At 37.7% G+C, this 11,354-nt stretch overlaps 1 protein-coding gene across 1 annotated transcript in view; it reads left to right on the top strand.

Annotated features, from left to right (window-relative positions):
• Positions 1 to 8,759: 8,759 nt before the first annotated feature.
• Positions 8,760 to 11,354, top strand: part of LOC118765487 — a 26,727-nt gene continuing 24,132 nt past the window's right edge. The window contains exon 1 of the mRNA XM_036507715.1: positions 8,760 to 8,771. The gene's annotated coding sequence lies outside the window, so the exon portion shown is untranslated. The remainder of the gene's footprint in view (positions 8,772 to 11,354) is intronic.

The following is an 11,354-nucleotide window of genomic DNA, read 5'->3' as shown; positions in this document are numbered from 1 at the left end:
GTGACACCTACTTTGGGAACGCTTTAATGCTGACGGGAGGGTGAGATAAAACCTGAGAATAAGATGGTACAATAACAAAATTGTTAAGGAATAGAGGAAATCCTTGTTCTACGTTGTAATTTGATATTTGAAAGAAGAATTAGGATCTTTTCGGTTTGAACGGCAGTTTTTAATATAATTTCTAGGTAACTAAAAAATTTTAAACTTCGTATACTGGTAGAATGTGTTTATAAAACATCTTTTTCTCTTGGCTTTATTGAGAAAATTCTATAGTTTGTAAGATATTTGTTGTTTTTTCTTCAATTTCTGCAATTTCAACCAATCACTGGCGTCTATTGAGGTAAAAAACATTCTGTGCCGTATGAATATGTCCCTCGTTTAAGAAACAGAATGGGGATATTTACATGTGTGAAGGAAAAAAGATACCCTTCCCCTACCCCTAACCCTGACCCCAACCCTAACCCTAACCCTAACTAATTCTAACCCTAAAACAGATTGAAATACAATAGATCGATACTAGGGTCATATTTATGGGTGACAATTTCATATGACACCGCTAGAAAAAACTGCCGTTCAAACCGAAAAGATCTAAGAATTACAGTCTTGCTTTATTAAAAGAGTGAAAATGAAAAATATAAGAATATTGCTCCATTTTGAACTCTAATCAAATCATATTATAATCAGAACATTATTATTAAAGCTATTTACAAAGGTCGTAGTATTGAACTCTCTACCAACAACCAAAGGAATTAGAAGGTTTTCGGAAGAACTACAGCATGATATACTATATATTCATTCTGATTCTTGAACGAGTGGAAGGGTATAAGTTGCTTCTTTGTATCACCTTCATAGACTGCAGAAAGACCTTCGAGAGCAGCAAGATGAATGCAGACACAATACATACGAATATAACTTCTTAAGAAGTCGAACTCGTGATGTTTCACCGATTTAACTCAGCTTTCTCCACCGATATGAGTGGTGGATGGTGGAAGCACTCCGTCGGTTACGACGATGAGGGTTCCGGTTGATCCGAATCAACGGAACAGCCTGCTCGTGAAATTAACGTGTAAGTGGCTGAGCACTCCACAGACACGTGCACCCTTAACGTAGTTCTCGAGAATATTCAGCGTGACACAGAGAGTGACAAGGCTGGCCCCTTGAAATACAGGTACAACAGAAACAGGAAGTAAGAATGAGAGAAAGTTGTGGTGAAAGAGTACAGCAGGGATCACCACCATCCCCTGCCGGAGCCTCGTGGAGCTTTAGGTGTTTCCGCTCAATAAACACTCACAACGCCCGGTACCGATATGAGAACCAGTTGGGATGCGTCAAAAGAGGTACTAACTCTCCGACAATCTTCACTGCATTTCTCGAAACGGTCATTAGAGACTCTGACTGGAAATAAGGTGTCAAAAAGTGAACTGCAAACACACCTCTGATTAGTAGATGATATTGTTCTTATCGCAGAAACGTTATATCAGCTGCAGGCCATACTGACAGATATGGATACCCATATATTACACACACACACACACACACACACACACACACACACACACTCGCACACACACACACACATTCCGTTTAGTTTACTCACACCCTGTCATAACCGAATAGGCAAACAATTTCTTAGCTTTACATCGACCATCTTTTTATCATTAGCATAAGGACAAAGTTACTCTTTAACTTGTTTCAGTCATTTGACTGCGGCCATGCTGGAGCACTCCATTTAGTCGAGCAAATCGACCCCAGGACATATTCTTTGTAAGCCTAGTACTTATTCTATCGGTCTCTTTTGCCGAACCGCTAAGTTACAGGGACATAAACACACCAGCATCGGTTGTCAAGCGATGTTGGGGGGGGGGACAAACACAAACACACACATACATATATATACATATACACGACGGGCTTCTTTCAGTTTCCGCTACCAAATCCACTCACAAGGCATTGGTCGGCCCAAGTCTATAGTAGAAGACACTTGCCCAAAGTGCCCTGCAGTGGAACTGAACCCGGAACCATGTGGTTGGTAAGCAAGCTACTTACCACACAGCAACTCCCGCGCCTGTTATAGAAAGTTATAGAAAGAAATTTAGCAGGATCAACAATTCCACATCACATCTCAATCAAATTTAAGAGAGAGAAAAAAAACCCAACGAAAATACTATCAGTTGTAGTCCAAGAATAAGGAAACTCCCTTTGACATTTTCCCCAAATCAGTCAATAAGACAAAAGAACAAATCACAAAGATGTACACTTTTTATGATGTCCTTGATTTCTCTCGACTATAAGACACCCGAAAAAATCTTCTTCAAAAGTGACGTTGTTCGCTCTCGCGGACTTGTTAATTCGGATCTTTTCCTTTTGAACGGCAGACAATTTCTAGTTAACTAAACACTTTAAAACTTCGTATACTGGTAGAATGTGTCAAAATAAAACATTTTTTTCTTTTGGCTTTCTTGAGAAAATTGTAATTTGTTTGTTTAACGTAGCTTAATTTTTCGAATTTTAACCAATCCTATGCTCTCTTTTGAGCTAAAATCATTTGCTGCGTCTAAAACTGAGACAACATCCTGTAACTAACCCTAACCCTAACCCTAAATTTTTTTTCTTAATTGTTAAATTAATTTAATTGATACGCGTGTAAAAAAAACTAAAGCAATGGAATTAAATTAATGTAACAATTAAGAAAAAAAAATAGGGTTAGGGTTAGGGGGGAGATTTAGAGTTCGTTACAGGATGTTGTCTCAGTTTTAGACGCAGCAAATGAATTTAGTTGAATGGAGGTAATTAATTGGTTAAAATTGCCGAAATGCTCGGATTTTCAGACGAAATATCTTACAAACTATAGAATTTTCTCAATAAAACCAAGAGAAAATGATGTTTTATAAACACATTCTACCAGTATACGAAGTTTAAAAGTGTTTAGTTAACTAGAAATTGTGTTGACATCTGCCGTTCAAAAGAAAAATATCCGTTAATTCTGATTGTTAACGAGCTTTTAAACAGAAACAATGGTTAAAGTTTCATGACAGATATGCTGCTGTTTCTAATGTCAGCAGGCCTACCATTAAAGATTACATCCGTACGGATTCAGTTGATCCTCTCTCTCAATCTAAAAGTTACCCATCGACTTGTGTTGACCGAGTCATTCCCACATCACAGCATAACCACTTGCTGTTGTAAGTTCAGGGACAGGATTTTCTCAAGTTCCATTTTCACTTTTGTAGATATCTTTAGAATTCTTGCTCTATATTTTACTCGCTCGTTTGAAATATCGTCTTCGTATTTTTAGTAGAAATAAAACTGTGTTTTTACTACACCAAGTCTGATTGCAGTTCAAGGAAGACTTGGGGAAGAATTTAACAGGTAATACTGATATAAGAGAATCCAAAGCTCCAGTGTTTGGAATGTGATAATGCTAATAATAATGGCTAGTGGGAACCGTGGAAATTCCATGGAATTGAAAACATTCAGAGGACCTACTTAGGAAAGAAAGGATGATTTACATTTTTATAATATGCAGTTTAGCTTTCTTTAAATATTCTTGAGGTTTGTCTGCATTCATTTCCTCACGTCTTAGTCTGTGTTGTCTTTTACCCATTTCTATTATATCTTCTCACTGTTCCTCTCTGATCCATGCTGTATATCTGCGCATCCTTTCTAGGGCAGCTTGCAATTATTTTTCTTTTGAATTCAGAGTTTACGCTAAATTAATTCTTATAAACAAATATCATAATCTATAAAATCAATTTTTAAAGCGAGCTGGCGACAAATGATTGCACTTGCGCGTATGTGATGATCGTTATAAAAAAATTAGTTCGATAAAAAAATGCTTTTCATTATCAACACATAACCCCCACCACTGCTCGCTCTCTCTCTTTCTCTCTCTCTCTCTCTTTCTCTTTCTCTCTCTCTATATTTCTCTCTCTCTTTCTCTTTCTCTCTCTCTCTCTCTTTCTTTCCCTCTCTCAATATAACTACCTCCCCTGTTCACATCTCCCTATCTACCTTTCCCTTCAGCTAACTTTTTAACCACGTAATAAGCATTCCTTCCTTACCTTACCGCACGTCCTTAACACTTCTTTCTCCCTCTTTTTCTCTCGTCGTCTTTTCTTTCGTTCTTCGCCTCTACCTTCAGCTGACCACGTGACCATTTGGCCTAAGTGTGTTAATATGTCACCTTTCGTTACTTCTTCCTCTCTTTTTCTTCACTCCCTCTCACTCTTACTCCACTTCTCACTCACATCACCCCCACCTCTCTAACAAACAAATGTACCACGGGCGAACGAACAAACAGATTATTATATAGATTTAATGTCGGTTCTCTTCCATTAACCAGCGTATTTGTGTCTTTTTTTAAAAGGAAGTTAAATAGAATGTTATAGTGTTCCCTTTTTTGTTATTACAGTGCATTAGCATCAAAAGAAAAATAAATATTGATTTATGTTTCGTCATAATGTCACGAGTGTTAAGAAAAGAGAGTTTCTTAGCGTTTGAATTATTGAATATCGATTTATTTTCATTGGATGCAAGATCCCACAGGGAAAAGATATGAGATGACGTGATGTCAGTTTCTTTTCCAGCGGGATTAGAGATAAGTGCAATTAACAAGGTTTTAAATGAAATGGAAATCCAGGTCATGGACGGACATTTTTATCAGAAGTTCAAATGTTCACAATTATTGATTGAATATCATGCTTTTCTTGATTTTTAACTTTTGTCTTCAACATGTAGGTCTTGATTGATTTTGAGCTTTATTCTCTTTGTATTCTATACTAGCAGTATCGCCCGGCGTTGCTCGGGTTTGTTTCGACCCCTTAGAATTGGAATTTTTGAAAAGTAAAAATTTTGCATTATGTATCTTGTCTCTTTAAGTGAACATTTTTCTGGTTGAAATACACCGAAAAATGGCGACACAGCAGTCAAAAAATCGTAAAAAATAGGGATTTTCATAGAAAAAAAGCACCTTTTTGATGTAAATAATTTTTGGTGTTAACATGGTCAGATTTGAATTTTTTCTTCTATGGAAGGAAGAGTAAGCCTTCTTCTATCATACTCTCAATTTTGGTCAACTTGCGCCGCAGGGTCTCGGAGGAGTTAGTGTTAGTTGAAGGCTACCAAACCTGCCATACACAGATACCTTCAGCTTTATATATAGAGAGATTTGTACATACTATTGCTGTGATCTTATATTTATCGGGCCCTTTTTGTAGACGTTGTATGGAAATAAATTCTGGGTGAATTTTGAGTATTTACAGTTATAGCTCCATTTTTGCGATTAGATTTTTATACGCGAAAACGTAGGGAACTTTGATGTAGAAAAGTCACTTCTAGAAAGATTTTGCTGGAAGCTTATGACATTTCCGCTTCGCTTATAGCACCTCATGTTTTGTCAAATATATTTTTTTCTTTTTATTTGTTTCAGTCATTTGACTGCAGCCATGCTGGAGCACCGCCTTTAGTCGAGCAAATCGACCCCAGGACTTATTCTTTGTAAGCCTAGTACTTATTCTATCGGTCTCTCTTGCCGAACCGCTAAGTGACGGGGACATAAACACACCAGCATCGGTTGTCATGCGATGTTGGGGGGACAAACATAGACACACAAACATATACATACACTTACACACACACAGATACAGATATATATACGACGGGCTTCTTTCAGTTTCCGTCTACCAAATGCTCTCACAAGGTCGGTCCGAGGCTATAGTAGAAGACACTTGCTCAAGGTGCCACGCAGCGGGACTGAACCCGGAACCATGTGGTTGGTAAGCAAGCTACTTACCACACAGCCACTCCTACGCCTATACTTACCACACAGCCACTCCTGCGAGTTTATTACAACCAGCTTCTTTTGGAGTCATGGTGATGGTGTCAATGCATATATGTTTTTACAGGTTTAGAATGATTTAATTCGGGGCGGGGGGGGAGCAATATATCAATATATGTTTAGGTACAAACAATATATGTAGTCTAGACTCAAACGTATGCCTTGATTGATTTTTAATTCACTCTTTTTACATTTTCCTTTATCAATATTTGGAACTGTCACAGTTGGCGCTTTTGAAATACTTCCTATTGAAATTCAGTATATTATACAAGTTCGTGAACTACATCGAATGAAAATATGGGCAACATATGTGTGTAATTTATTATCTATATCTATAAAACAGTCCTTGGACGAAAATCGTATGCACATTTGCTGTGACGGTTAACGGCGGACAAACCGGGGCTAGGATCGAGATGAAAATTGGCAGGGATACTAAATGCGTGGTGAGGATGAGACTCGCGATGGTTAAAATTCGCAAGCTATAAATATGTGGTTGCTTTGGCAAAAAGTGATTTTTTTATCGATTCAAGGAGGCCTAGAACCCGTCTAAGTTTGTGCGATTGGCTTTTAATGCCCAGCGACATGCACTGCAGGCTGTTGTGCTTAATAAACATACATTTTGTCGCGAAATTCCGGCTACTACGAAACGATTTTTCATTGTGAAAAAACGAATGCTTTTTGCCCTCATTTTCTTTTTAATCTTTTTATAAAAGTGAAAGGAGTGGCTGTGTGGTAAGTAGCTTGCTAACCAGCCACATGGTTGCGGGCATCTTGGGCAAGTGTCTTCTGCTATAGCCCCGGGCCGACCAATGCCTCGTGAGTGGATTTGGTAGACGGAACTGAAAGAAGCCTGTCGTATATATGTATATATATATATATATTATATATATATTATATATATATATATATATATATATATAATATATATATATATATATGTATGTGTGTGTGTGTTTGTGTGTCTGTGCTTGTCCCCCTAGCATTGCTTGACAACCGATGCTGGTGTGTTTACGTCCCCGTCACTTAGCGGTTCGGCAAAAGAGACCGATAGAATAAGTACTGGGCTTACAAAGAATAAGTCCCGGGGTCGATTTGATCGACTAAAGGCGGTGCTCCAGCATGGCCGCAGTCAAATGACTGAAACAAGTAAAAGAGTAAAGAGAGAGTATATATTTCTGCTGTCCACTTACGACGGTGATTCAGTTGACTAGGAAAACTATACGTGATGAATATCCAATACCAAACTATCTTAATCTACATTTTGAAACTGCATTAAACTTTGGCAAGCTTACCTTTACCTATTTTGAGTTACTTGAAAGGTGATGCTCCCTTCCCTCTCTTCTGATTGTTGATACCTTTTTTTTCACCATTGTTAGTTGTTTCATTTTAAGGATGCTTCTTTACCCAGCTATTATGATATTTCGACTGCTGTCCATTGTTTCAAATAGGTTTTAGCATCGTCATTCTAACCTTTTTTAAACACTCACATATGATTCGTCCCAAAGAATCAAGCTTTAAATAAGAGTTTTGCTTTCACTAGCGAAAGCTATACGTATCTTTCAGGAAGCTCCATACCAATTTAACTTTGTGCAGCATTCGTTGTTAGTTTATGTGGACGCTATGTGGGAAGATAGAATAAAGGGGCTTTTGTTAGCTTTTTTCTCCGAAAAAATAGCTCCCTTTGCTGTTGAAAAAAATAAACTCGCAGAGGGGAAGTTTCAACATCTCTTTCAATTTCCTTACACCATTTATGTGTATTTCCTTACACCATTTATTTGTATTGTTGTGTATGCCTCATGTTTCTTTTTTTCGGTTATCACTTCCCATCTCATGTATGTTTATTGTACCGACTGCCAACAATTCCTCCTCTGAGGTATTTTCTTCCTGTTGTTGGGCATGTACATCTCTTTGTCTTCTCTTTCCGCTCCTCTTTGAAAATTAAGGCTTGTATTTGTGAGATTTTGGTAGTCTACACATTTTTTTCAGTGGTAGGGCTTTCCACATGCTTTGCAGTGTGTACCGAATGCGGGACATTTCCTCCGGTCATTGAACTCATGCTCTATACCACAGTACTGGTATGTTCCCTATTTGTGGATATGTTTCATCCTATGTCTAGATACAATATCTACACTGCTGCCTATTGTGTTTGTTTGCAAAGTAAGTGAGGCCATTTGTTTGGCAGTGGCTTCGAATGCTTTTGCAGTGTCAACTGCTTTTATCAATTGGAGAGCGTCCTTACCTATGAGGGATTTCTGGACTTTTTTTATGAGCACACTCCCACATGAGTTGATCAACAATTCTTTCGTCCTTGTCTTTGAATCTGCATTTCTTAGCAACATTTTTTAGTCTGGACAGGAAGTTGCTAATCGTTTCTTGTGGGTCTTGTTTCAGGCCTTGGAATTCGTACCTATGAATTCTATGGTTTGATCTGAGCTCCAGATACTTTTCAAATTTCTCTAAAAGTGTGTCTGGATTCCTGCAATCCGATTCTGACGTGTTCCAACTATTGAATAGGTCTAAACCCTTCTCTCCCGTCCATAAAAGGATGTAGCTTACCTTTTCATCGGCGGTTGTACTTTTCAGGAAGCTTTTTGAAAGCCAGTTGACTTTTCTGTTTGAATTTCTTGAACACTTCCACGATATCATCGGCGTCCCAGCTCATGGTCGGATATAGATTCATTTGTCCGGCGACGGGGACCGCCATTTTGGATCCTCGTGTGTGTGTCCGAAGACGAAGCGATATTCAGTTTGTTAAATTTCAGACTTGTTGTGTTCTTGTTTTGTTGTAAAGGCACAGTTTTCGATTAAGTATCTATCTCTACCATCATTTTATGTATTCTTTTGGATTGTGTTGAGACAATAAGCAACTCATTGAAGGCGTTATTATGATTCTACGTGTTTATTTATGTGGCATGTTTACAAACTGTATATCGGAGTGATACACATTTAGTCACAGTTCATACTGTTCACTAGATGCGCTTAACAAAATAGTACTAATATTGTGGATGTATTAATATATACGTATACCCACGCATACACATAGTTTTGGACAAATAACATATAACATATATATATATATATATATATATATATATATATATATATATATATATATATATCTGTAAATTAATATGTGACAATTATTCAATAGCCAAGATAAAACTCTGAGTTTCGGATGCTGAAGTGGAAATCCACAACACCATCTCTTCGGTTATCTGGCCATCAGATAACCGAAGAGATGGTGTTGTGGATTTCTACTTCGGCATCCGAAACTCAGAGTTTTATCTTGGCTATTGAATAATTGTCACATATTAATTTACAGATAATTTCCTCTATTTACATAATATTGAGGTCTCTTTCTTTCTTTTGTTATCTTACCGTTTTACCAATATATATATATATTCGCTAGCCTCTGCACGCATTTTTTTCTCTCCTTCTTTCTGTGTTTTTTCTCTGTGTATCTTTCTGTTGAAGAGCGTAGGCTCGAAACGTTAAAGACTTGTTTTATTTATATTTCCTGAGCGCCATACTAATACAATTGTTTGTTTGTATTCCACCTGCCTTCGTCTTTTGTTTATTTCCGTAAACCTGCCTTCGTCTTTTGTCTATTTTCATAAAGCTTCCCGTTATAAATATATATATATATATATATATATATGTATATGTACGAGTACGTATGTGTGTTTGAATAAATTATTTAGTAGATTATATAACAGGGCTACTTTAACTATTTTTCTGCATATTAATAAAAAAAGCTCAAGTACTGGAGTCGATTTATTTGACTAAAACTTTCAAGATAGTAGATGAGCATGGCCGCAGTTCAATAACTGAAACAAATAAAAGATAAATTGATCTGGTTATGTTTTTGACACTTCCACATCTGTATTCGCACATCAACAAAAAAGATCAAGGAAAAGCTCAGAACTGAAGATCATTCCTATTCTTCCCAAATCCGATTATCTCGATAATCTTGGCAACATCTTCACTTAGAACTGTACTAAGAGATCGATGATAGCAATCGCGGGTAAAATTTGAACGCTAGTTCAAACGAAGTATCGAATATTGGAAAGCTATTCGTCTCAGTCCGAAAAAATGCCCGTAGCAATTGTTCAAGCGGTCTTCGACCGAGATCTTTCACCCGGATAAGTGGTGGTATATAAGCCACACACACACTCGCACACATTTGGTGGTCCATTAAAGTGGGATATAAGAAACGATAGGCAACAGTATAAACAAGATGAACGATAAAGTAGAAATAAGACAGACGAAACTAAATAAGACAGAGAAATATTTCGTTTATATATTTGGCTTGCAAGATTCTTGCTATGAACTACTGTGTTGAAATGTCGAAACAGAATTTGTTGTATTTCAGGATGGTCGTTGCAACAATAGATTTAGGAGAGTGGGCTGAAAAATTAATAGGCTGACTATGAAATAGTGACGCTAGAGCCGTGAAATATTGTACACTTTAGTTTTAACTTAGTTTTAATAACTGCATTGTTTATTTCCGGGTAAACTATCTGACTGTTCAAAGAAGACTTCAAAAGTAGCTAATAGCGACTTCCCTTGAAAATTGACAAAATTTGGCATCGTGGTTTTATGAATTATCTACAGAAAAATGATTTAGCCCCCAACGACATTCATGCTGATATACTTGCTAGATTAGGGGATGACGCTCCAGCTTTATCAACAGTACAAAAGTGGGCAACTGAATTTAGGAGGAGAAGAGAAAGTCTTGAAGATGACCCTGCGTCTTGGCGTCCTGCAACTACCATCACCGAGGAAAGCATTGATAGTGTTTACCATACGGTGATGGATGACAGGCGATTGACTATAGATCAAGAAGCCAATGCTATTAGCATATTCTGTGAGAGAATTGAGAATATTCTGCACAATGATGAAGGTTTCTACTCGGTGGCTGCCTATATCAAAAGCGCACCAGGCTGATAACATCACAGGAAAATCTGACGTTGTTTGAGGCAGATCTAGCTGGTTTCCTTAAACGTTTCCTAAACTAGGATGAGTGTTGGGTTCATCACTTTGAGCCAGAGAAAAAGACACAATCAGTGGAAACACCCCTCCCCACATGTTCCAAAGAAGGCCAAGATCGTTTCATATGACGGAAGGTGAAGGCTTCTGGTTTTTAGGAGGCAAAAGAAAATTGCGCTTATTGACTATTTTCAAATGGGCCACACCATCAATGGAGAGTACTATGCCAACTTGCTGAGGCAGTTACGAAAGGTTATCAAGACCAAACGCTCAGGAGAACTGGCGAAAGAGATTTTGTTTCATTAAGACAATTCTCCAGCATGCAAGTCCTTGCTTTCAATGACTGTCGTGGGTGACTGTGGCTTTGACCTGGTTGATCAATCTCCCTATTCTCCAGATTTAACCCCATCTGACTATTGTTTGTTCCCAAAATGAAAAGACACTCGGCTGGGAACCAGTATTGTAATGATGATGACGTCATATCTGCTGTTGAAGACGTTTTTGACCAATAGGATGAAAGCTTCTTCAC

This window comes from Octopus sinensis, linkage group LG11 (assembly GCF_006345805.1).
Source record: "Octopus sinensis linkage group LG11, ASM634580v1, whole genome shotgun sequence".
Lineage (NCBI taxonomy): Eukaryota > Metazoa > Mollusca > Cephalopoda > Octopoda > Octopodidae > Octopus > Octopus sinensis.
This window is presented reverse-complemented; position numbering and strand designations above follow the sequence as displayed.